The sequence below is a fragment of the Scyliorhinus torazame genome, chromosome 13 (genome assembly GCF_047496885.1).
Source record: "Scyliorhinus torazame isolate Kashiwa2021f chromosome 13, sScyTor2.1, whole genome shotgun sequence".
NCBI lineage: Eukaryota > Metazoa > Chordata > Chondrichthyes > Carcharhiniformes > Scyliorhinidae > Scyliorhinus > Scyliorhinus torazame.
In genome coordinates this window covers 28,137,204-28,161,086 of record NC_092719.1, presented here as the reverse complement: position 1 = coordinate 28,161,086, position 23,883 = coordinate 28,137,204, and the positions used below count along the sequence as shown (strand labels likewise).

The 23,883-nt window shown below is 49.8% G+C and overlaps 1 protein-coding gene and 1 non-coding gene across 6 annotated transcripts in view; one reads left to right on the top strand and one right to left on the bottom strand.

Moving 5' to 3' along the window:
* Positions 1–23,883, top strand: part of LOC140387908 (SH3 and multiple ankyrin repeat domains protein 3-like) — a 1,536,301-nt gene that overhangs the window by 75,444 nt on the left and 1,436,974 nt on the right. The gene's annotated exons all lie outside the window — the stretch shown is intronic.
* Positions 9,331–9,401, bottom strand: trnag-gcc (transfer RNA glycine (anticodon GCC)). Its single transcript has one exon. It is a non-coding gene; the product is annotated as a tRNA-Gly (tRNA).

The following is a 23,883-nucleotide window of genomic DNA, read 5'->3' as shown; positions in this document are numbered from 1 at the left end:
TTGGAGTTAGGACCGGGATTCAAGTATATTGTGAATAAAAAGAGCGTTCTGTGTTTCCAAGGTGGCACCATGGAAACAAGAACAAAAAGAAGGTGGGAGCACGATACCCCAGTACTTCATTTGCTTTAAAATCTCTTCATTGCCGTAACTCAACTGGTATTCAGCATAACTCCTTAATATCTCCATGGCAACGATGTAATGATTGCTAACAGCACACGCTCTGAAGACATTTGAAGGTGCTCGCGGTGTCTTTCTCTGAACTCCACCCCCACAGTTTCATTGAACTTTCATTGTCTGCAGTCCGATACAGGTAAGGAAGGGGTTAATATCAGAGGGAAAGAGTTCAACCTGTTGCTGATCATTTTCTGGTTCAGGTGGGTTATGAAGAGCTTGTTACTTGTGTAACAGAACCTAGAAGCTAATCACACTCACTATACCTGGAGACGCTCATGACATCAGGGCTGATTGATGACATCCTGAGTGGTCAGTGGAAGTCAGTGATTGTCACTGATGGTCAGTGAGAAGGGTCACTGATTCTAAGGGGCATCCTAAAGGAAGAAAAAGAGGCAGAGAGGTGGTGAGTTTTAGGGAGGACGTTCTGGAGCAGCTGAGGGATGGCCAGCAATGATGGAGCAATTAAAGTTGGGTATGCTCAAGAGGCCAGAATTAGACAAGCACAGATATCTGGGAGAGTGTGGGGTCTGAGGAGATTACAGTGACAGGAAGGCATGAGGCCATCAAGGTTGAACATTTTGAAATTTGCTCCTGTTCAGCAACATCCCAATGTAGAGCAGTGAGCACCAGGATAATAAATAAATGTGATTTGGTGTATGTAAGGACAGGGCAGTAGGGTTTTGGATGATCTCAAGTTTATGGAGGGTTGAAAACAGCACATTGGAATAGTCAAGTGTACAAGGATCAAAGGCATAGATGAAGGATTTTGTCGTCGATGATCTGAGGCAGTGGCAGAGTCTGGGCATGTTGATGAAGGTGGAAATAGGCAGTCTTTGTGATGATGTGGATAGGTGATTGGAAGCTCATCTCGGAGTCAAGTATGACACCAAGGTTCCGACCAGGCTGGTTTAACCTCAGACAGTTAACAGGAAGAGGGATGGACTCAGTAGCGAAGGAGTGGAGTTTTGAGCAGAGACTGAAGGAGCTTCTGTAGGGAAGAAAATGTCTTCTCCACATTAGACAGAAGAAGGTGGACAGAGTATTTACTAAATGGCGAAGAGAGAGAAAGAGTGGAAGACCCAAGAGATTACGGGGGGACGGGGGGGCGGTGATGACCAAGTACATAGATCATTAAAACCTCATGAACAGGGTACAGCAAATAATTAAAAGGCCAGTGGAATACTGGTCATTATAATTAAGGAGTCAAAGACAAGAGATAGAAAGCCCAGTTTAGACCACGTGAGAAATTCTGGGAATCCACACCTTGGGGGATAAAAGATATTTGCCTTTGAGGGAGCACAGCTTAGATTTACCTGAATTATAGTGAACTCCAAGGGTTAGTTTATGAGGACAGACAACACAAACTATTGTTGTATTTGCTGGAATACAGAAGGTTAAGGGAAGATTAGATCAAAATTTTCAAGTTATAGAGGGAGCAGATCGTGCAGATAGAGAGACTGATGGTTTTGGAGTCCAGGGGTGGGATTGCCCTCCCCATCCGCGTTGTGCTCTGCAGCGGCAGAGGGCGGCTGGACAGTGTCCAGCGGCGGGATCTTCTGCTCCCGCCATTGTCAACAGGGTCTCCTGTTGACCGCACCCCTTGCCACACCAAATCCCTCAGTGGTGATAGGACCGCAGGGTACTTCTCTGGTTGGTCCCTTACTGCCCAACCTTATATACCATAGGTAATTAGATATCCCGCCCTTAGCGGGGGAGCTGGTGCTGTGCAAGGATCATGGGAAGACCAGCATTCCCACCCCGTAGACCCCGTGTGGGATATTACAGTGTCCTTAATTAGGAGTTAATGTTATCATAATCATTAAAATATTCAAGGTTCCTCAAGTCTGCTTTAGATTAACGCCAGTGTCCGTAGCAAAACGGCAAGAAATGTGTTTTCAACATTCCCCAGGCGCAGAGGCAGGACCCCTAACTTGGGCATTTGTGCCCTTTTTAATGCCCACAAAACAGGTGCCACGAGGTTCTGGTTCTACTTCTGGAGGTAAAGCGTAAGCATTCACACAGCATTCACTGGGAGTCGGGACAGCGATGATTAAGCAAACCATGGCATCAGCTCACTCTACATTTAACTCCCCCTCCCTTGCACTCACACAAAGCTCAGGAAATTCTCCAAACCGCCTTCCCCCATTGATGTCATCAGCACTTAAAAGAAAAAATAGTCAAAATAACAAAAGCCGGAAACAGGCAGGAGAATGAACAAATAATTGCAAAGGTGATTTTCTCTGATATTTTGGAGGTGATAGGGTTGAGGTGAGTTTGGGTCTGAATAGGGGATATTGTTGTCTTTGTGCCCTGTGATTTTATTTTAATCATAGCTCTTCTGAGTCAGGGAGAATGAGTTGTTAGTCATCCACTCCTGTCGCATCCTGTTGAGTGGGGTTTGATGTACATACAGACAGCCTGTTCAGACTGCACACAAATAAATGTGAGGCGATAGAGAAGGACAGGATTCTGACCAGCTACCACGGGTCTTGGATAATGGCCAACACCGTCCACACCCTCGGTGCACCTTTCGTGAATATTTACAGTTTTACAGGTATTCTATTTGTTGGCTTCTGTCGATATATGTCAGTGCATTGTGGCCTTAAATATATTGTTCGTGCTGGTGTAATGGAGTACCCCGACTGTGTATCCGTCCAGGTGTGCTTGTGCGAGTTTGTGCGAATGCTTGTGTGAGTATAGAATTTCATAGAATTTACAGTGCAGAAGGAGGCCATTCAGCCCATCGAGTCTGCACCGGCTCTTGGAAAGAGCACCCTACCCAAGGTCAACACCTCCACCCTATCCCCATAACCCAGTAACCCCACCCAACACTAAGGGCAATTTTGGACACTAAGGGCAATTTATCATGGCCAATCCACCTAACCTGCATATCTTTGGACTGTGGGAGGAAACCGGAGCACCCGGAGGAAACCCACGCACACACGGGGAGGATGTGCAGACTCCGCACAGACAGTGACCCAAGCCGGGAATCGAACCTGGGACCCTGGAGCTGTGAAGCAATTGTGCTATCCACAATGCTACCGTGTTGCCCTAGAGTATGTGTGCGTCCTGCGCATATTTCAGATGCCCAACTTCATTGTCCCCCCTACCCACCCCACCCCCACCAACTCGCAAGATGATGTTCTGCCACTGGATTCCAGCCCCTTCCTGAAGGTTTTGACACTCAATGGGGTAGAGGTCTCCTCCTCTCCTGAAGGTGCTGTTTCTTGCTGGGTAGATGCTAGCCGGCTTTCACTGTGAGTCTCAACAGTGAGTTTTGGCAGACTATTCAACCATTGCGGAAGCACGGCTGATGCCCAACACAGGAATATCACATGATAGTAATTAGTGGATAAACCCATGCCTTCATTCTGGGTCACTGATGACTCTACAACTGCCCCAGCTGACATCTCAAGCTTAGAATGGACTAGGTATTTCACGTGCAATTCTTTTGGCATGTGTGGCTCTGTATCACAATGGATGGTGTGGTTATCCACCAAGGTGCCAGAAAGCTGTGTCTCTCTGATTCTTATCTATTCGGGTCACTTGCTTATTCAATTCTGAATGTGTCCTGAATCAATGCTTTTAACTGGGTGTTGACCACATCTCAAATAACTGAAATCCCAGACACTGTATCGTGGATACAGGGGAGACCATTCAATCCCTCGAACAGGTTTGACCATTTAATTAGATCATAGCTGATCTGCATCGTAATTCTATTCATCTGCCTTGATTCCGTATCCTCAATGCCCTTACCTAACAAAACTCTCGCAATTCCAGTTTTGAAATTTTCATTCGATCGTCTGCCTCGATGTTTTTTGTTTGCATCAAGAATGGTTTTTGATGTAAACACTTGGCAAGTTCCTATCAAATTAATACCAAGGGCTGATCGAGAGGTCCTGTTTGCTATATTGTAATGTAGCACTAGAATACTGAGGGATGATTGATAGGTCCTGGTTGTTTTATTGTAAGACTAAGGAAGCAATAGGATAATTAACATTTATATAGCCTCTTTCACTACCATTACAGCTGATGATGTACTTTTGAAGTGTAATCATTATTGTAATATTGGAAACGTAGCAAGCAATTTTGCACAGCTAGCTCGCTCAAACTCAGTGTGGCAATGGCCGAATAACTGTATTTTAGTAACGTTGGTTAAGGGATAAATATTGGCCAGGAACATGGGAGAACTCCCTGCCCTTTTTCAAATTAGTGCTGTGGGATCTTTTGCTTCTACCCAAGAGATTAAGCTGGGTCTTGTTGCATTGCCTCATCCAAAGGACGGTACCTCTGAAAGGGGTAGAGCACTGCCTCGGTACTTAACTGAGATTGTTGTTAGAGGTTATAGGTACAAGTCTCTGCTGGAGTGGGACTTGACCATCTTCTGGGTTCAAATTTTTCAAATGTTTCTCCTTCAGCTCATATCTTACAGGGACCAGACTCCCAGTGTATGAGGTATTGGGAGAAATTTTTCAAGTTTATTTTGCAAAATGCTGTATTTTTTTATAGCCATTGTTCAAGCTGTATTGTTGCCAGGTAGAGACATGGGGCCGTCATTCAGCTATGACTGTTAACAGTGAGAGTACCACTGACAGCTGTAGCTGACACTGATGGGCATGGGGGTGGGGACACAGTTACACTCAGATTGACTGTAATATTAATGAGGACTGACTGACTGACTGGCCTTCAATATTTTATTGTTGTTAGTCTCCTTCCCAGCTTTTTTGAGAGGAATTCTTAATTTGAACAGATTTCATTCATCAAGAATTTACTCACCATGATTGAATGAATTCATTGAGGGGTAATGCGCTGTTCATGGAAAGTAAAATTGTGTAATTTTTCCCTTGGGGTAGGTGAGGTTATAATGACCCCAACTTGGTAGATATTGAGCAGAACTGACCTGTCACTGCCTTTGATGGAACTAAAGACCATCTCTTCAACTGGGGTCCTGCGCAATGTAATCTTGCTATCACTGTGGAAGATGCACAGGGGGAAGAATATGGTAAAGCGGCTCCAATACTGGTTACAAACCATTTCTGTACCCAATGCCAGTAGAACTACTCAAACATTCTGCTTTTCACTGGTGACCCATGACCTCAATGGATGGTAAATTGAAGACAAAGTGGAAGTGAAGGAAAGACTTCCATGTGAAGCAGAATTCCCTCATGGGTCACGGTGACGGCACTGGGGAAAGGTCATGGCGACTGCACCGGGGGAAAGGTCACAGCAATGACACCGGGGAAAGTCATGATGACAGCACCGGAGAAAGGCCATGGTGCCGGCACCGGGGAAAGGTCACGGTGTCGGCACCGGGAAAAGGTCACGACGACAGCACCGGGGAAATGTCGCAGTGACTCTACTGCTGAGTGCTCAGTGAACCTACATGGGGAGGTGATGGTGACTCTACCGGGGGAGGTCACGGTGCCGCCATCGGCAAAGTTCACGATACCTCTGCAGGGGGAGTACACGGTGATTTCACATAAAACTCCAATGTCTTCTCTTAGGCTGCCTCCATCTGACATTTCTAGCAAACATAGATCTGTGCCAATTAATATCCACAAATAGATAATGAGTGATTTAAATTATTTAAATCCTGTCCTGTGCCCAAGTGTTATGGATTGTTTCCAGTGCAGCAGTGGAGCTTGCAACCAGTTGCTCACAATAGCTCAAAAGGCAGCCATAAAAGCTGTAAAGCAGGGCAACTGCGGCCCAGACACAGGTATCTCCCTTTCTATCATTGAGTATTGTGGGGTAATTCAGGACATTTGCCCCCCAATTAATTGGTGATTATTTTTCTTTAACCCTGACATTTTAAGGTTGCTCACTGGAAAGGCAAAGTGCTGGAGGAACAAGAGGTTTGGGATTGAATCCCAGAGGAGGGGGAGGAATCTGTACAAACACCAAACTGGCTGTCACCAGAAACATTGCAGCGAATACTGAGTATATTATACAGCGGGAGATGCACTCCCACAGGCCTATGAGTCACCCCACTCCAACTTCATTGTAGCTGCTGGCAGGCTCCTGGAGGTTAGGCAGGGATCAAAGTCATTAGAGTGGAATATTTAACAATCGTGATGAGATGGGACAAGAGGAAGAGAGTTTCACAGATAGGAGGAATCTCCCTTTACGCTGTCACATTAAACACTCCCAGGGCAGATAAAGCACAGGTCAGATGTAGCATAATGTTCCCTTCACACTGTCCCTTCAAACACTCCCAGGGCAGGTACAGTATAGATTCGATACAGCAAAGAGTCCCCTCTACCCTGTCCCTTCAAACACTCCCAGGAAAAGTACAGAATAATGTACATTGTATTGTTCTATTGCAAAGATTTAAACATAGCCACACGTTCAAACCTTGAGTGAGTTTGAACGTAATTGGTGTTTGGTGAGGGAACTTTGCAGATTGGAATGTTGTCCTCAGTTTCACAAACTCATGGCATTTTAAGGTTATTTTTGCATCAGTAACAAAGTGTAACTGCGGTATGGCATTTAGGAGAGTGATGTTTGTGTAGCATTTTTAAAAATTATTTGTATTCAAAGCAGGATATACATACATACAAACAATCATTCAATAACAAAATAAACAAAATACAGTTCTAATTTGAGATTTCCCCCCCCCTTATTTTCATTAAACCTTTCTCTTGTTCTCTCCCACTGACCCCCCCCCCCCCCCCCCCCCCAACCTCCCCTTACCTGCTGTAACAAACAGATCTGTAAATAGAGACAACAACTACTTCCATCTTGTCCAGAATCCCCCAGCTGATTTAGCACAGTGGGCTAAACAGCTGGCTTGTAATGCAGATCAAGGCCAGCAGCGCCGGTTCAATTCCCGTACTGGCCTCCCCGAACAGGCGCCGGAATGTGGCGACAAGGGGTTTTTCCACAGTAACTTCATTGAAGCCTACTTGTGACAATAAAAGATTCTTATTATTATTATCTGAGCCACAAAGGGCAAACTTAATTTTCTCAAGTTAAGGAATTCCACAACATCTCCCAACCATGTCGATATTTTTGGCAGATCTTCTTGTGGTGATACACCACTGTACTTCCCTACCATTGTACCTAGTATATAATAGTTGTGCGTAACGTGGCCCTGTAATACTGTGTATTGTACTGTAGCTCTGCAGAGGTTCGGTCACTGGTAGGTAACCCGACCTGGCCACGGAGAGCTCCGCCTTAGCCACTCCCCCGGGAGTTAGTATAAGAACCCTCTTCTGGGACCGGCCCCATTCTGTCTGGGGTCGTCTGTGTCGGGGAAGTCTCCCATGTAGTATATTAAAGCCTGAGTTAAAGTCTCACATGTCTTTGTGGTTCTTGACGCTTAGCGCATCACTTCTGACTTCCATTCCAATAAAATTCACCTCCGAGCGATCAATGTGGCAAAAGGCACCACATCGGCTCCTCTCTATTCTATTAGTCTGGTACTTCAACAGTCCAAAGATTGCCTCAAGAGATCCCGGTAATATTTCCACCTCCACTATTTTTGTTAATGTTTTAAATACCGAGTTCCAAAGCCCCACTAATCGTGAACATGACCAGAACATGTGGACATGGTTTGTTCATCCTGCTTTCCACTCTCACATTTATCTTCTACCTGTGTGAAGAATCTGTCACATGGGCCCTGTGTATTACCTTGAATTGTATCAAGCTCATCCTCGCAGATGAAGATGTAATATTGACCCTGTGCATAATTTCACTCCATATCCCCCCATTCCAATGCCATAGCCAACTCTTCCTCGCAGTTTTGTTTCATCTCCTCAATCAGTGTTTTCTTTGTGTCCACCAGCCATCTTTAAATGTCAGCAACTCTCCATCCCTCAACTCATCTGCCAAGAGGAATTCATCCAGCAGGTTGTTATCCGGTAGTTGAGGGAAAGAGGACAACTCCCTTTTCACCAAATTTCATTATTGAAGATATTTAAACTTCTCCCCCCTCTGCATTTTGTGTTTCTCCCTCAATTCTCCAAAGTTCACAAACCTACTTTCTAAGAACAAGTCTTCCGTCTGTCTTAAGGCCCCCCCCATTCCACTGTTTAAATGTTCTATCCAATCTTGCCGGGGTGAATCGGTGGTTTCTATAAATAGGGGCTAGCACCAACAGGTTTCTCAAACCAAAATGCAGTCTCAATTGGCACAAGACTTTTAAGGAAAATGCCACCACAGAACTTTCTGTAAACGTCCCTGGCATGAATGGGAGTGGGCCGTAACTAAAGCCTTCAAGCTCACCCCCTTACACGATGCTTCCTCCACCTGTACCCATTCCGCTTCTTCCTCTCCCCACCATTGCCGCCCAATAATAATACAAAAGATTGGGCAATGCCAATCCTCCTACCCGCCGATTCCTTTGTAAAAACACCTGACAAGTTTGTGGAGTTTTACCAGACCCTTAAAATACAAAATTATTATATCCATTTTATCGAAGAATGCCTTTGGTAGGAACATCGGGAGGGATTGAAACACAAATAAATATTTTACGATGTTCAGTTTGATGGTTTGTGCCCATTCAGCTAATGGGAGTGGAAGGGTATTCCACCTTTTAAAATCACCATTTACCCCCTCCACCAGGCCTGTCAAAGATTCCATTTACACATTGTGGCCCAGTTATGAGCCACCTGAATACCTAAGTGCCTGAATCTATTTTTGGTTAGTTTGAATGGAAGATACTTAAATCTGTCTCCCCCCAGGATATTTATTGGAAATTGTTCACTTTTTGTTCTATTCAATTTATAGCTTGAGGAGATTCCAAATTTTTCCAATATATTCGTAATCTTATCCATACATTTCAATGGGTTAGATATATCATAGAATTTACAGTACAGAAGGAGGCCATTCGGCCCATCGTGTCTGCACCGGCTCTTGGAAAGAGCACCCTACACAGGCCCACATCTCCACCCTATCCCCATAACCCAATAAACCCACCCAACACTAAGGGCAATTTTGGACACTAAGGACAATTTATCATGACCAATCCACCTAACCTGCACATCTTTGGACTGTGGGAGGAAACCGGAGCACCCGGAGGAAACCCACACTCACACGGGGAGAAGTTGCAGACTCCGCACAGACAGTGACCCAAGTCGAGAATCGAACCTGGGACCCTGGAGCTGTGAAGCAATTGTGCTAACCACTATGCAGTGCTGCCCAAAAGAGCTGCGATGCATTGGCCGGGAATCGAACCCGGGCCTCCCGTGTGGCAGGCGAGAATTCTACCACTGAACCACCAATGCAAACCACTATATATAACAATAAATCGTCCACATATAGCAAAACTCTATGTTCTCTACTCCCTCTAACAATACTTGACCATTCCAGAGAAGCTCGAAGTGCAATAGCCAGTTGTTCTATTGCTAATGCGAACAGAAGTGGGGATAACCGACAGCCCTGTCTCATGTCCCTAAATAGTCGGAAATACCCCGAGCTAACCAAATTAGTCTTAACATAGCTGTGGGGGCTGGCACGATAGCACAGTGGTTAGCACTGTTGCTTCACAGCACCAGTGTCCCAGGTTTGATTCCCGGCTTGGGTCACCGTCTGTGCGGAGTCTGCATGTCCTCCCCGCGTCTGCGTGGGTTTCCTCCGGGTGCTCCAGTTTCCTCCCACAAGCCCCGAAAGACTTGCTGTTAGGTAATTTGGACATTCTGAATTCTCCCTCCGTGTACCCGAACAGGCTCCAGAATGTGGCGACTAGAGGCTTTTCACAGTAACTTCATTGCAGTGTTAATGTAAGCCTACTCGTGACAATAAAGATTATTATTATGTGGACATCAATCTAACCCATGAGATGAATGTTGGCCCAAAACCCAAATAATTCCACTCAACCCAATCAAAAGTTTTCTGTGCATCCACAGCCACCACACCCTCCAGCATCCTACCCTGAGACAATGTCATAATAACATTTAATAGGCGTCTGATATTATTAGACAACTGCCTCCCTTTCACAAAACATTTTCAATATATTATCTAACAATAAATCAAGTTACACATTGATGTGTGGGGATTTCTTTGTCCATTTGCTCATCTCCTGAAGATTGGCATTGTGGCTGACGTTGTTTATTGGGCTGCATTTTTATACCTCGGAATGGAGCCAGAGAGGGACTAAGTTAAAGTAGCGATTAGAGAAACTGGTATTATTCACCCTACAGCAGAGAAGGTTACGGCAAGATTTAATAGAGTTGTTCAAAGTCATGAAAGGTTCTTCAGAAGTAGGACCTCTTACCATTGGCATGAGATTTAAGGTAATTGCTAAAAATAGAGACTTGTACCTTGAGAAGAATTTATTCTTTAACACAGTAAGCACGACCTGAAAAAAACAATCAAAACAGATTGAATAGTGGGCGGGATTCTCTGATCTCCCGGGGCCGGGCCGGGCGCGATTCACGCGACGCCGCACCGACACCGGTCCGCCAGTTCTCCAGTGATGAGAATCAGCGCCATTGGCACCGGCGCGGTCGGCGCGGCGCCGGCCACCGCCGCCGTTCACATGTCGTCTTACCCAGCGGGACCTCGGCGTCCAACCGGCGGGGGGGGGGCGGCCTGGTGGGGGGTAGGGGGGGATCCGACCCCGGAGGGGGCCTCCACCATGGCCTGGCCCGCGATCGGGGCCTACCGATCGGCGGGCCAGCCTCTCCCTGTGGGGGCCTCTTTTAATAATTATAATAATAATAATCGCTTATTGCCACAAGTAGGCTTCAATGAAGTTCCTGTGAAAAGCCCCTCGTCGCCACATTCCGGCGCCTGTTCGGGGAGGCCGGTACGGGAATTGAACCCGCGCTGCTGGCATTGTTCTGCATTACAAGCCAGTTGTTTGGCCCACTGTGCTAAACCAGCCCCGTTTACTCCATGCCGGCCCCTGTAGTCCTCTGCCATGTTGCGTCGGGGCCGGCGCGGAGAAGGAAGCTAGCGCGCATGCGCGAGTTTGCGCCGGTCGTAGCGCGCATGCGCGAATTCACGCCGGCCGCAGCGCACATGCGCAGACCCACGCCGCCCATTTGACGCCGGAATTGGCAGCCGGAGCTGCGTGAGTCGCTCCAGTGCTGTGCTGGCCCCCTCTAAGGCTCAGGATCGCTGCTCCTGGGGGCCTGTTGACGCCGTCGTAAAACGCGATGGCGTTTACGACAGCGTCAACACTTAGCCTCAGGATCAGAGAATCCCGCCCAGTAACTTTCAATAAGGAAATTGATTGAAAAAATAATAATTTCCCTCTCCCCTGTCCCTTCAAACACTCCCAGGACAGGTACAGTACAGATTAAATACAGCATAAAGTTATTTCTACCCTGTCCTTTCAAACACAAAGTTTAGAGGAGATGTGCGAGGCAAATCTTTTACACAAAGGGTGGTGAGTGCCTGGAACTCGCTGCCAAGGAAGGTGGTGGAAGCAGATACGATAGCGACATTTAAGAGGCATCTTGACGAATACATGATTAAAATGGGAATAGAGGGACACGCAACCTGGAAGTGCAGAAGCTGTTAGTTTAGACAGGCTCCATGACCGGCATAGGCTTAAAGGGCCGAAGGGCTTGTTCCTGTGCTGTACTGTTCTTTGTTCTTGTGGGTTTGGGCGTGACTCGTTAGGTCAGCATTTATTGCCCACCCCTGCTTGCCCTTGAGGAGCTGGTGGTGAGCTGCCTTTTTGAACTCCTGCAGTTCCTGAGGTGTAGGTACACCCACAGTGCAGTTAGGGAGGGAGTTCCAGGATTTTGACCCAGCGACAGTGAAGGAATGGCGATATATTTCCAAGTCAGGTGGTGAGTGACTTGGAGGGTACCTCCAGTGTGGTGGAAACCCCAGGTATCTGCTGCTCTTGTCCTTCTAGATGGTAGTAGTCGTGGGTTTGGAAGGTGCTGCCGAAGGAACCTTGGTGAGTTCCTGCAGTGCATCTTGTAGTTGGTACACATAGCTGATAGCCACAGTATTTAGATGGCTAGGCCAGTTCAGTTTCTGGTCAATGGTAATCCCCATGTTGATTGTGGGGATTCATCAATGATAATGGCATTGAATGTCAAGGGCGATGGTTAAACCACTAATGTTGGAGATGGCCATTGCCTGGCACTTGTGTGGTGCGAATGCTACTTGACACTTGTCAGCCCAAGCCTGGATATTGTCCAGGTCTTGCTGCATTTGGATATGAACTGCTTCATTATCTGAGGAGTTGCGAATGATACAATGTGCAGTCATCAGCAAACATCCCCACTTCTGACCTTAGGATGGAAGGAAGGTCATTGATCAAGCAGCTGAAGATGTTTGGGCCTGGGACACTACCCTGAGGTACTCCTGCAATGATGTCCTGGATGATTGATCTCCAATCGTCACATCCATCTTCTTTTGTGCTAGGTGATATCAAGAAACAGCTGAAGGCACCGGAAACTGCAAAGGTTATGGACCCTGACAATATTCTGGTAATAGTCCTGAAGACTTGTGCTGGAGAATCTGCCGTGCACCCAGCCAAGCTGTCCCAGTACAGCTACAAGATTGTCATCTGCCCAACAACGTGGAAAATTGCCCGGACTCCAACCAGCAGAGAGTTTCCCCCCTGATTCCCATTGACTCCAGTTTTGCTTGTGCTCCTTGATGCCATACTTGGCCAAATTCTGCCTTGATGTGAAGTGAAATCTCTCTGATCTCACCTCTGGCATTCAGCGTTTTTGACAATATTTGAACCAAGGCTGTAATGAAATCAGGAGCTGAGTTACTCTGGCAAAACCAAAAATGAGCATTTGTGAACAGGTTATTGCTGAGTAAGTGCAGCTTGATTGCACCGTTGATGACCCCCTTCCGTCACTTTACTGATGATCGAGAGTACACTTGGCACTTCTGGCAGACGATAGTCAAAAATGTGTTAGCCTTGTCTTTTGCACTGATGTTTTGGGCTCCTCTCGCATTGAGGATGTGGCAGGACTGTGTAGCTTAGATCTGATCACTGGTTATAGGATCACTCAGCTCTGACTATTAATTGCTGCTTATGCCTTTTGGTTCACATGTAGTCCTGTCTTGTATCTTCACCAGGTTGACACCACATTTTTCGGTAAACCTGGTGTTGCTCCTGGCATGCTTTCCTGCATTGTTCATTGAACTAGGATTGATTCCCTGGCTTGGCACTAATGATAGAGGGGGGGATATGCTGGGCCATGAGGTTGCAGATTGTGGTTGAGTACAATTCTGCTGCTGCTGAAGGCCCACAGCGCCTCATGGATGCCCCATCTTGAGGTGCTAGATCTTTTTGAAATGTACCCATTTAGCACGATGGAGGGTATCCTCAATGCGAAGACGGGACTTTGACTCCAAAAGGATTGTGCGGCGGTCAATCCCACTGATACTGTCATGGACAGATGCATCTGCAGCAGACAGATCGGTAAGGATGAAGTCAAGTATGTTTTTCCCTCTTGGCGGTTCCCTCACCACCTGCTGCTATCCGAGTCCAGCAGCTGTGGCCTTGAGGACTCAGCCAGCTTGGTCTCTGGTGGTACGGTCGACCCACCCTTGATGATGGACACTGAAGTCCCCCACACAGAGAACATTCTGCGCCCTTGCCATGCTCCGTGCTTCCTCCAAGTGGTGTTCAATGTGGAGAAATACTGATTAATCAGCTGAGGGGAAAACGATACCTGGCCATCAGCAGGAGGTTTCCGTGCCCATTTCTGCCCTGGTGCCACAGGATTTCATGGGGTCCAGCATCAATGTTCAGGGTTCCCAAGGCAACTCACTCCCGATTGTATACCACTGTGGCACCACCTCTGCTGGGTCTGTCCTGCTGGTGGGCCAGGACTAATCCAGTACTCAAAAAGGAAACATTTACAGGGCTATGGCAAAAGATGAGAGGAGGAAAAATAATTGGATAGCTCTTTCACAGGCGCGATGAACCACATGACCTTCCTGTGTGCTGTAAGAAATACATGTCAAATGGCCATTCTACATGTGTGAGACCTACCCAAACGGTAGCACAGTGGTTAGCACTGTTGATTCACAGCACCAGGGACCCAGGTTCAAATCCCGCTTGGGTCACTGTCTGTGCAGAGTCTGCATGTTTGCATGTTCTCCCTGTGTCTGCGTGGGTTTCCTCCGGGTGCTCTGGTTTCCTCCCTGTGGTGAATGGAACCACTGTTAATTCACCAGTGCACTGTGATATCATGTTACTGCTGTATCGTGTTACGTTATGTGTTTAACCCTGTGGGCTCCACCTATGGGCCATTGTAAGGCTTCACCCACAGGGGGATATGTCGGGGCATGTACGGGCTCTCCCATGGCTCCACCCCTTACAGGAGGTATAAAGGCAGCTGACCTGCGGGGCCGCATTCATTGTTGTACCGGTCACAGGCAGGCTCAGTTGTAAGCTGATTAAAACCACGGTTTACTTCCCAACATGTCTCTCAGTGAATTGATGGTCGCATCAATTTAATCAGCTTCAAATACTACCATGGAATCAGCCCTCAAACCTGATAGACTGGAACTCGATCCACAGGCCGCGAAGGCGAGAGAAATTTTTTCGCACTGGCTTCGATGCTTCAAGGCCTATCTCGCCGCGTCGTCTACGCCATCCTTCACTGACGAACAGAAACTGAGTCTTCTCCACGCACGGGTGAGCCATCGTATTTCTGTCCAGCTCAACGGTGCCGCGTCCTATACAGAGGCCCTCGCACTACTCGAATGCATATATGTGCGGCCTGTGAACGAGGTCTACGCGCGACACATCTTCACCACTCACCGCCAGCGCCCCGGGGAGTCGCTAGATGATTACCTACGCGACCTCAATGCCCTCGCGCGCAACTGTAACTACCAGGCCGTTACGGCCCCTCAGCATATGGAGCTCGCCGTCCGAGACGATTACATGGCGGGGGTCCGATCGAACTATGTAAGACAGCGCCTGCTTGAAAAAGGGGCCCAGGACCTGGAGGACACAGTAACACTAGCTACCTCTGGAGGTCGCGTTTCAGAGCTTTACTGCGTTCCCCGCTGACCACGCGACCCCCCCTCGTGGGCCCCCGACCAGAGACTACGCCAGGCTTGTACCGCGCGGCCGCCCGCCCATCATGGGGGGCTGCCCTGCTATTTTTGCAGCCAGTCCCAACACCCCCGACAGCACTGCCCGGCCGCAACGCGAACTGTAGTAACTGCGGGCGAAAAGGACACTTCGCCAAGGTCTGCCTGGCCAGGTCTAAGAACTCAAACTCACAGACCCGATCCACAGGCCCGCAGACCCCGCAAAGTGGCAGCGTGCCTGCTGACACCGCCTCCGCACAACACGTGCGACTCATGGGGGCCGCCATCTTGGTCATCCTTCCCCACGCGGCCGGCCACGTGCGATCCATGGGGGCCGCCATCTTGGCCATCCTTCCCCACGCGGACGGCCACGTGCGATCCATGGGGGCCGCCATCTTGGCCATCCTTCCCCACGCGGACGGCCACGTGCGATCCATGGGGGCCGCCATCTTGGCCATCCTTCCCCACGCGGACGGCCACGTGTGATCCATGGGGGCCGCCATCTTGGCCATCCTTCCCCACGCGGACGGCCACGTGCGATCCATGGGGGCCGCCATCGTCCTCACCGCCCACCACGTTTGACCAATGGGGGCCGCCATCTGTTACACCGCCCGAGATTTACGAACGACATGGACAGCAGCCATCGCAGGGCCGCCCCAGCACCTCGGACCACGCCGCCGGCTACCCCCAGCTCAGGGCTGTCACCCTAGACCTGTCGCGACCGAAGCACCTCCAGAGCTCCATGATGGCCGTCCGGGTAAACGGGTACGAGACGCCTTGCCTTTTCGGCTCCGGGAGTACAGAGAGCTTCATTCACCCGGACATGGTAAGACGTTGTTCGCTCCCAATATTCCCGATGCGACAAACTATCTCCCTCGCCTCTGGGTCGCACTCGGTGCAAATCCAAGGGTATACTACTGCAACCCTAGCGATCCAGGGCGCTGAGTATGCTAATTTTAAACTATATGTGCTCCCAGACCTCTGCACTCCTCTCCTCTTAGGACTCGATTTTCAGTGCAACCTCAGGAGCCTAACTCTTAAATTCGGGGGGCCCCTGCCCCCGCTCACCATATGCAGCCTCGCCTCCCTAAAAATTGACCCTCCCCCTCTCTTCGCAAACCTCACCGCCGATTGTAAGCCAATAGCCACCAGAAGCAGGCGGTATAGTATGCAGGACAGGACGTTCATTAGGTCCGAGGTCCATCGTCTCTTGCGGGAAGGGGTCATAGAAGGCAGCAATAGCCCCTGGAGAGCTCAAGTGGTGGTCGTCAAGACCGGGGAAAAGCTCCGGATGATGGTTGATTACAGCCAGACCATTAATCGCTTTACGCAACTCGATGCGTACCCCCTTCCCCGGATTGCAGACATGGTAAATCAGATCGCGCACTACCGCGTGTTCTCTACGGTAGATCTGAAGTCTGCATATCACCAGCTCCCAATCCACCCGGAGGACCACCACTACACAGCGTTTGAGGCAGACGGCTGCCTTTTCCATTTCCTCCGGGTCCAATTTGGTGTCACGAACGGGGTCTCGGTGTTCCAACGAGCAATGGACCGAATGGTGGACCAGTACGGGCTGCGGGCCACATTTCCGTACTTGGACAATGTCACCATCTGCGGCCATGATCAGCAGGACCACGACGCCCATGACGCCAACCTCCATCGATTTCTCCGAACCGCCCAAAAACTCAACCTCACCTCCAACAAGGAGAAATGCGTTTTCCGCACAACCAGGTTAGCCATCCTCGGCTACGTCGTGGAAAACGGGGTCCTAGGGCCCGACCCTGACCTCCTCTAATTCCCTCTCCCTCACTACCCCAAGGCCCTGAAGAGGTGCCTTGGATTTTTCTCCCATTACGCCCAGTGGGTCCCCAAGTATGCGGACAAAGCCCGCCCACTATTTAAGGCCACCATTTTTCCACTGGCAGCCGAGGCTCACCAGGCCTTCAACTGCATCAAGGCGGATATCGCCAAAGCTGCAATGCGCGCGGTGGACGAGTTCGCCCCCTTCCAGGTGGAGAGCGATGCCTCAGAGGTTGCTCTCGCCGCCACTCTCAACCAAGCAGGCAGACCGGTAGCGTTCTTTTCCCGCACCCTCACCACCTCGGACATTCAACACTCCTCGGTCGAAAAAGCAGCCCAAGCCATCGTGGAAGCCGTACGGCACTGGAGGCACTACCTCGCTGGCAGGAGGTTTACCCTCATCACCGACCAACGATCGGTTGCCTTTATGTTTGACAATACGCAGCGGGGCAAGATCAAGAATGACAAGATCTTGAAGTGGAGGATCGAACTCTCCACCTATAACTACGATATAGTATATCGTCCTGGGAAGCTCAATGAGCCCCCAGGTGCCCTGTCCTGCGGCACATGCGCCAGCGTGCAAGATGACCGATTAGGTGCTATCCAGAATGACCTCTGCCATCCGGGGGTCACCCGGCTCGCCCACTACATCAAGGCCTGCAACCTGCCCTACTCCATCGAGGAGGTCAAAGCTGTAACCAGAGACTGCCAAATCTGTGCGGAGTGTAAACCGCACTTCTATCGACCAGATAAGGCCCACCTGGTAAAGGCATCCCGGCCCTTTGAACGCCTCAGTATCGATTTCAAATGGCCCCTCCCCTCCAATAATCGCAACACGTACTTCCTGAACATCATAGACGAGTTCTCCCGTTTTCCGTTCGCCATTCCCTGCCCCGATATGACCACTCCCACAGTCACCAAAGCCCTGCATAGTGTCTTCACCCTGTTCGGTTTCTCCAGCTATGTCCACAGCGACCGGGGCTCGTCATTCATGAGCGACGAACTGCGTCAGTACCTGCTCAGTAAGGGCATCGCCTCGAACAGGACTACCAGTTATAATCCCAGGGGAAACGGGCAGGTGGAGAGGGAGAACGTGACGGTCTGGAAGACCGTCCTACTGACCCTGCGGTCCAGGAATCTCCCGGTTTCTCACTGGCAGGAGGTCCTCCCCGATGCGCTCCACTCTATTAGGTCCCTCCTTTGCACGGCTACAAACCAGACCCCTCATGACCGCTTGTTTGTTTTCCCTAGGGGAGCTACCTCAGGGGCCTCGCTTCCGCCCTGGCTGATGACATTGTGTCCAGTCCTCCTCCGAAAACATGTTTGGAGCCATAAGACCGACCCCCTGGTAGAGAGGGTCCAGCTCCTGCACTCCAACCCACACTGTGCGTATATCAGACACCCCGATGGCGGGCAGGATACCGTCTCCCTCCGGGATCTGGCGCCCGCAGGCTCCGATACCACGACCACTATTGCATCCCCCACACTAGGTCCCGTCCAACCTCCCATCTTCAGCGCCCCTACCCCTATCCAACCTCCCATGTTCAGCGCCCCTACCCCGATATCGTTCTCGTGCTCCCTCCCACCCGCTGCACCACTGCACAGGAATGAAGCTCCGGAAGAGCCGCTCCAGGAGTCCACGCCTGTGCCTGCTCCGGACCCAGCTCCACAGCCACCCGAAACGGCTGCAACACCAGCGCTTCGGCGGTCGCAACGTACGATCCGGGCACCAGACCGACTGAATCTGTAAACCCGTCACCCCCGCCGGACTTCATTTTTTAAACAGGGGGTGAATGTGGTGAATGGAACTACTGTTAATTCACCTGTGCACTGTGATAACGTGTCTCTCAGTGAATTGATGGTCGCATCACTCCCACAAGTCCCGAAAGATGTGCTGTTAGGTGAATTGGACATTCTGAATTCTTCCTCCGTGTCCCCGAATAGGCACCTGAGTGTTGCGACTGGGGGGATTTTCACAGTAACTTCATTGCAGTGTGTAATGCAAGCCTACTTGTGACAATAATAAAGATAAAGATTACCTGCACTCCAAAAAATGAAGATAGCTATTCAAGATGGCGTGCATCATAACCAAGCCCAGTAAACAGGAGTGCGTGCATAATGATGGAGAGCCCACTTTATCATCATTAGCCTGGCTGATTTGAGAGATGATCAGGGATAGAGGCTGGGCACTTGCATGTCCACAGCGGGCATTACCTCGCTGGACAAGGTCCTGAGAAGAACCAACAGCTGATTTTATTCTTTTTTCCCCTGATATCCAGCCCCCTCAAAAAGGCAGCATTCATATCTTAACATTAACTATCCCCCAAAATTGGAGAAAATAAGGACTATTTTGAAGGAAGCGAAGTTGCTTTTTCTGCTTGCCTCCAGTCCCCTGCTGTGATAAACTGTTTAAAACATTTATTGCTTCTCATTGTAAGTTGGTGATTATGTAGCGTGCAAAGTTGCTGTGAAATATGGACATGATTTAAAGATTTCAAAATGAGTGTATGATAGGATTGCTGTTCGAACGCTTGGGTTTTACTGCACTTTTGGGAAACACAACAGCACCGATCATGTCAGTGTGATCAAGAGCAATATTAGCAGGCTGAAGAAACGGGAAATTAAATATTCAGCATTGCCTGCATGGGAGTGCTCCTAAACTCTCATGCTACCAAGTGAGTATGTGCCCGCCACTGCAGCGTGTGAATCTGCAGAAAAAGAGAACACTACGCAGTTAAATGACTTACTTACCTCAGCCTCTTGTAGCCTCTTGGATGTTTGCAGGCATCATTGGGGCAAAAGGCTGATGCAAAATTGACACCTTTTGCCCTCATTTTCTAGTTTGGAAAAATGTGCCCAATGATGGCCAATTTCTACCCTTCAGCCTTCCCTCTCCGTGAGGCAGCTCGTAGAATGTTCATCCATCGAATCCGTGTGTAGTGACCATTAGCTTTTTAAGAGAAGGGCAAGGGAGAGTGTTTTCCTTTGTCGTTCCCCTTGGCTCAGTTACAGTCAGAAACTATGTGAGCCCAAGCTCAATATACAACCTAGCTGATGTACGGTACAGGAAAGTGCCGCTTTCTGAAAGCCAAGACCCTTTGGTTGGATCTTTAAAATTCCCTGCCACTAACTGGAGCTGTGTTTTCCCAGAGTTCTGGACAACATTGATTTTATTTTGATGGTGTTTGTTTTAGGAACATTGATGATTTATTTCACTCCCTTTGTGGGAACTTACCGAGTATGAATACATTTGCTTCAATTGCCTACATAACAAATCACTGGCCTCATAATTGGATTACACGTACGCTCATTCTGCACTGTCTGCCAAATTGTGAAAGACTCTCGGGTCCTTGCCTGAATAATGTGTAAGTAACATCCGTTTGAAGCCCCTTCCTCTATCCCTTGCAAAATTGAATTGTGCATGATCACTGTCCATCCCTTGGTGATGGAAAACTGCCTCTCAATACCCACAACTTATCAGTCACAAACAAAAGAAACCAACAGACCGATTAATGGTTATCCTATTGCCAGCCTCATTGACTGCGTGCATTGAGTGTTGAACCATGATCATAGCTGGATTTGGGTGTGATGCAATTTCTAGGCCACTGAATTTCAAGTAATCCATTGTAATTTATTTGAAGTAAGGTACCGTAGAAACATGCATCTGTCTCTCTTCATGAGCAAGAAAAAGGTTATATTTTTACAGGGAACAGATGGCATGATTTGAAAAATCTGTAACTCATTGATCGAGCAGCTGAATTGTGCTTCAGGGCTGCTGTTCTTGTGTGGTGCTGCGTTCACCCATCAGCCCTGTGTTCTCTGACTAAAATGGCTCTCAGTTCAGCAATGCCTCCACCTTAAAATACTCAACTTTGTTTTCAAATCCCTTCATGGCCTTGCGCTCTTCCTATTGCCTCTGAGATCTGTGCTCCCCCAATTCTGGCCTTTCCTTGCATCCTCTGCTTCCTTCAGCCCACCATTGGTGGCTGTGTTTTTAACCGCTCAATTGCTAGCTTCCAGAATTAACTTGCGGAACCTCACGTCTCTCCAGCTCTGCCTCTCTCTGCTTTATAACCTTTGGCCAGTCTTTTAGTCACCTGTCTTAATGTCTTCTCCGGTAGCTTGGAGTATAATTTTTATCTGATAAATGCTCCTGTTAAGTAACTTGGGACTTTTTACTCAGTGGCAGAACCTGCAGTGTATGTGAATAGTTGAAGGCTGGTTTGGGCCAGAGCTGCTTGTGAGCTTGAGGATCTCCAGTCTATGGGAAGAAGATGTTAGAAGGTTATTGTCTCAGACAGGGTGTGGTAAACCACTGTGTTCCTTTATTAAGGGTTGAACGGTAGAACCTGCACTACAGGTTCACCTGGGCCCCTGCATGCTAGCTCCGCCCAGGAGTCGGGTTATAAATATGCGTGGCCTTCAGCTCGCAGCCATTTTGTCAGCTGCTGTAGGAGGCCACACTTCAGATACTAATAAAGCCTCAGTTTGAATTCAATTTCGTCTCCAGCCAAATTGATCGTGCCTCAATTTATTAGTCTCTGATTCAGACGATGGACCTCCGGATTAAACCAGATCGACTGCAGCTGGATCCACACGCAAGCGACGCCAGAAAGGACTTCCAGCACTGGCTAGCTTGTTTTGAAGCGTATGTCGTCGCGGCGCCGACCCCTGTTCCAGAGGCTCAGAAGATTCAAATCTTGTACTCCAGACTCAACTCTAAACTCTTCCCGCTGATCCAGGATGCGCCCAATTACGCTGACTCTATGACTCGACTCAAAGAGAGTTATGAGCAGAAGACGAACACGCTCTTCGTCAGACATGCGCTCGCAACGCGTACTCAGCTACCTGGTGAATCAATCGAGGACTTCTGGAGGGCCCTGATCCCACTAGTTCGGGACTGTGACTGCCAGGACGTTACAGCTAAGGAGCACTCAGTTTTCCTTATGAGGGATGCTTTTGTAACTGGGATTGGGTCCGATGTTATCAGGCAGCGGCTCCTAGAAGGGACCACGCGCGACCTCGCAAAGACTAAAACACTAGCGTTTTCCATGACGGTCGCCCTGTGCAATGTACAGTCCTACGCCCCCAACCGCACGGACCACTTCTCCTACGCTTCATGGGCCCCACAGGCAGCCGCCCCAGCGGGGGCGCTACCCACCCATTACGCCTGTGCTACACGCCAGCGGGTGATCTCGGGGGGCCCCAATGCTATTTTTGCGGCCAACAAAGACACCCGCCAACGTTGCTCGGCCCGCGCTGCCCTTTGTAAGGCCTGCGGGACGAAGGGCCACTACGCAGCGGTGTGCCAGGCCCGCTCAGCGGCAGCGGTCGCCCCCCCCCCCCCCCCCCCCCCCGGTCGTGGACAATGGGCGCCGCTATCCTCCCCTCCTCCCCTCCTGCCCAGGCCATGTGCGAGCAATGGGCGCCGCCATCTTCTCCCCCGCACCAGGCCCGCTCAGCGGCAGCGGTCGCCCCCCCCCCCCCCGGTCATGGACAATGGGCGCCGCTTTCCTCCCCTCCTCCCCAGGCCATGTGCAAGCAATGGGCACCGCCATCTTCTCCCCCGCACAACACATGTGATTCATGGGTGCCGCCATCTTGCTCCACCCCCGCAATGTGCGTTCTATGGGTGCCGCCATTCTGTGACCCCCAGGACCTCCGGGCACCGCCATCTTGTCCACCCCGCAGCACACGGAGACCAACGGCGTTTCAGGACCCCGACACAGCGGCCGCCTCACTACCCGACGATCAACCACGACTCGCATCCATGGTAATCGACCAGTCCAGACCACACACTCTGACCAACGCATCCACCAGCGTGAAAGTTAACGGCCATGTGACCTCCTGCCTACTGTACTCCGGGAGCACCGAGAGCTTTGTACATCTAAATACGGTAAGGCGCTGCTCCCTTAAGGTACAACCTACCAATCAATGTATCTCCCTTGCCTCTGGATCCCATCGCGTAGCAATCCGGGGGTACTGCAGGGTCACGCTCACTGTCCAAGGCGTAGAGTTCCACGGTTTTCGCCTCTACGTCCTCCCTAACCTCTGCGCTGCACTTATCCTTGGCCTAGATTTTCAGTGCAATCTCCAGAGCCTGGCCCTTAAATTCGGCGGACCCTTACCACCCCTCACTGTGTGCTGTCTCGCGACCCTAAAGGACGATCCTCCTTCCCTCTTTGGCAATCTGACTCCAGATTGCAAACCCGTCGCCACTAGGAGCAGACGGTACAGCACACAGGATAAGGCCTTCATCAGGTCCGAGGTCCAGCGGTTGCTTCAGGAGGGAGTCATCGAGGCCAGCAACATCCCCTGGAGAGCTCAAGTGGTAGTGGTTAAGTCTGGGGAGAAAACTCAAATGGTCGAGGACTACAGCCAGACCATCAACAGGTACACACAGCTCGACGCGTACCCGCTCCCACGCATATCTGACATGGTTAACCAGATTACACAGTACCGGGTCTTCTCAATGGTGAACCTGAAATCCGCTTACCACCAGCTTCCCATCCGTAAATCGGATCAGCCATACACCGCCTTCGAGGCAGACGGCCGGCTATATCACTTCCGTAGCGTCCCCTTCGGCGTCACCAAGGGGTTTCGGTCTTCCAAAGGGAGATGGACCGAATGGTCGACCGGTACGAATTGCGGGCCACGTTTCCGTACCTAGACAATTTGACCATCTGCGGCCATGATCAGCAGGACCACGTCGTCAACCTCAATAAATTTCTCCGCACCGCCACTCTCCTCAACCTCACGTATAACAAGGAGAAGTGTGTGTTCCGTACAAACCGCTTAGCCATCCTCGGCTACGTGGTCCAGAACGGAGTTCTACTGCCCGATCCCGACCGCATGCGCCCCCTCATGGAGCCTCCCCCACTGCCCCAAGGCCCTCAAACGCTGCCTGGGGTTCTTCTCGTATTACGCTCAGTG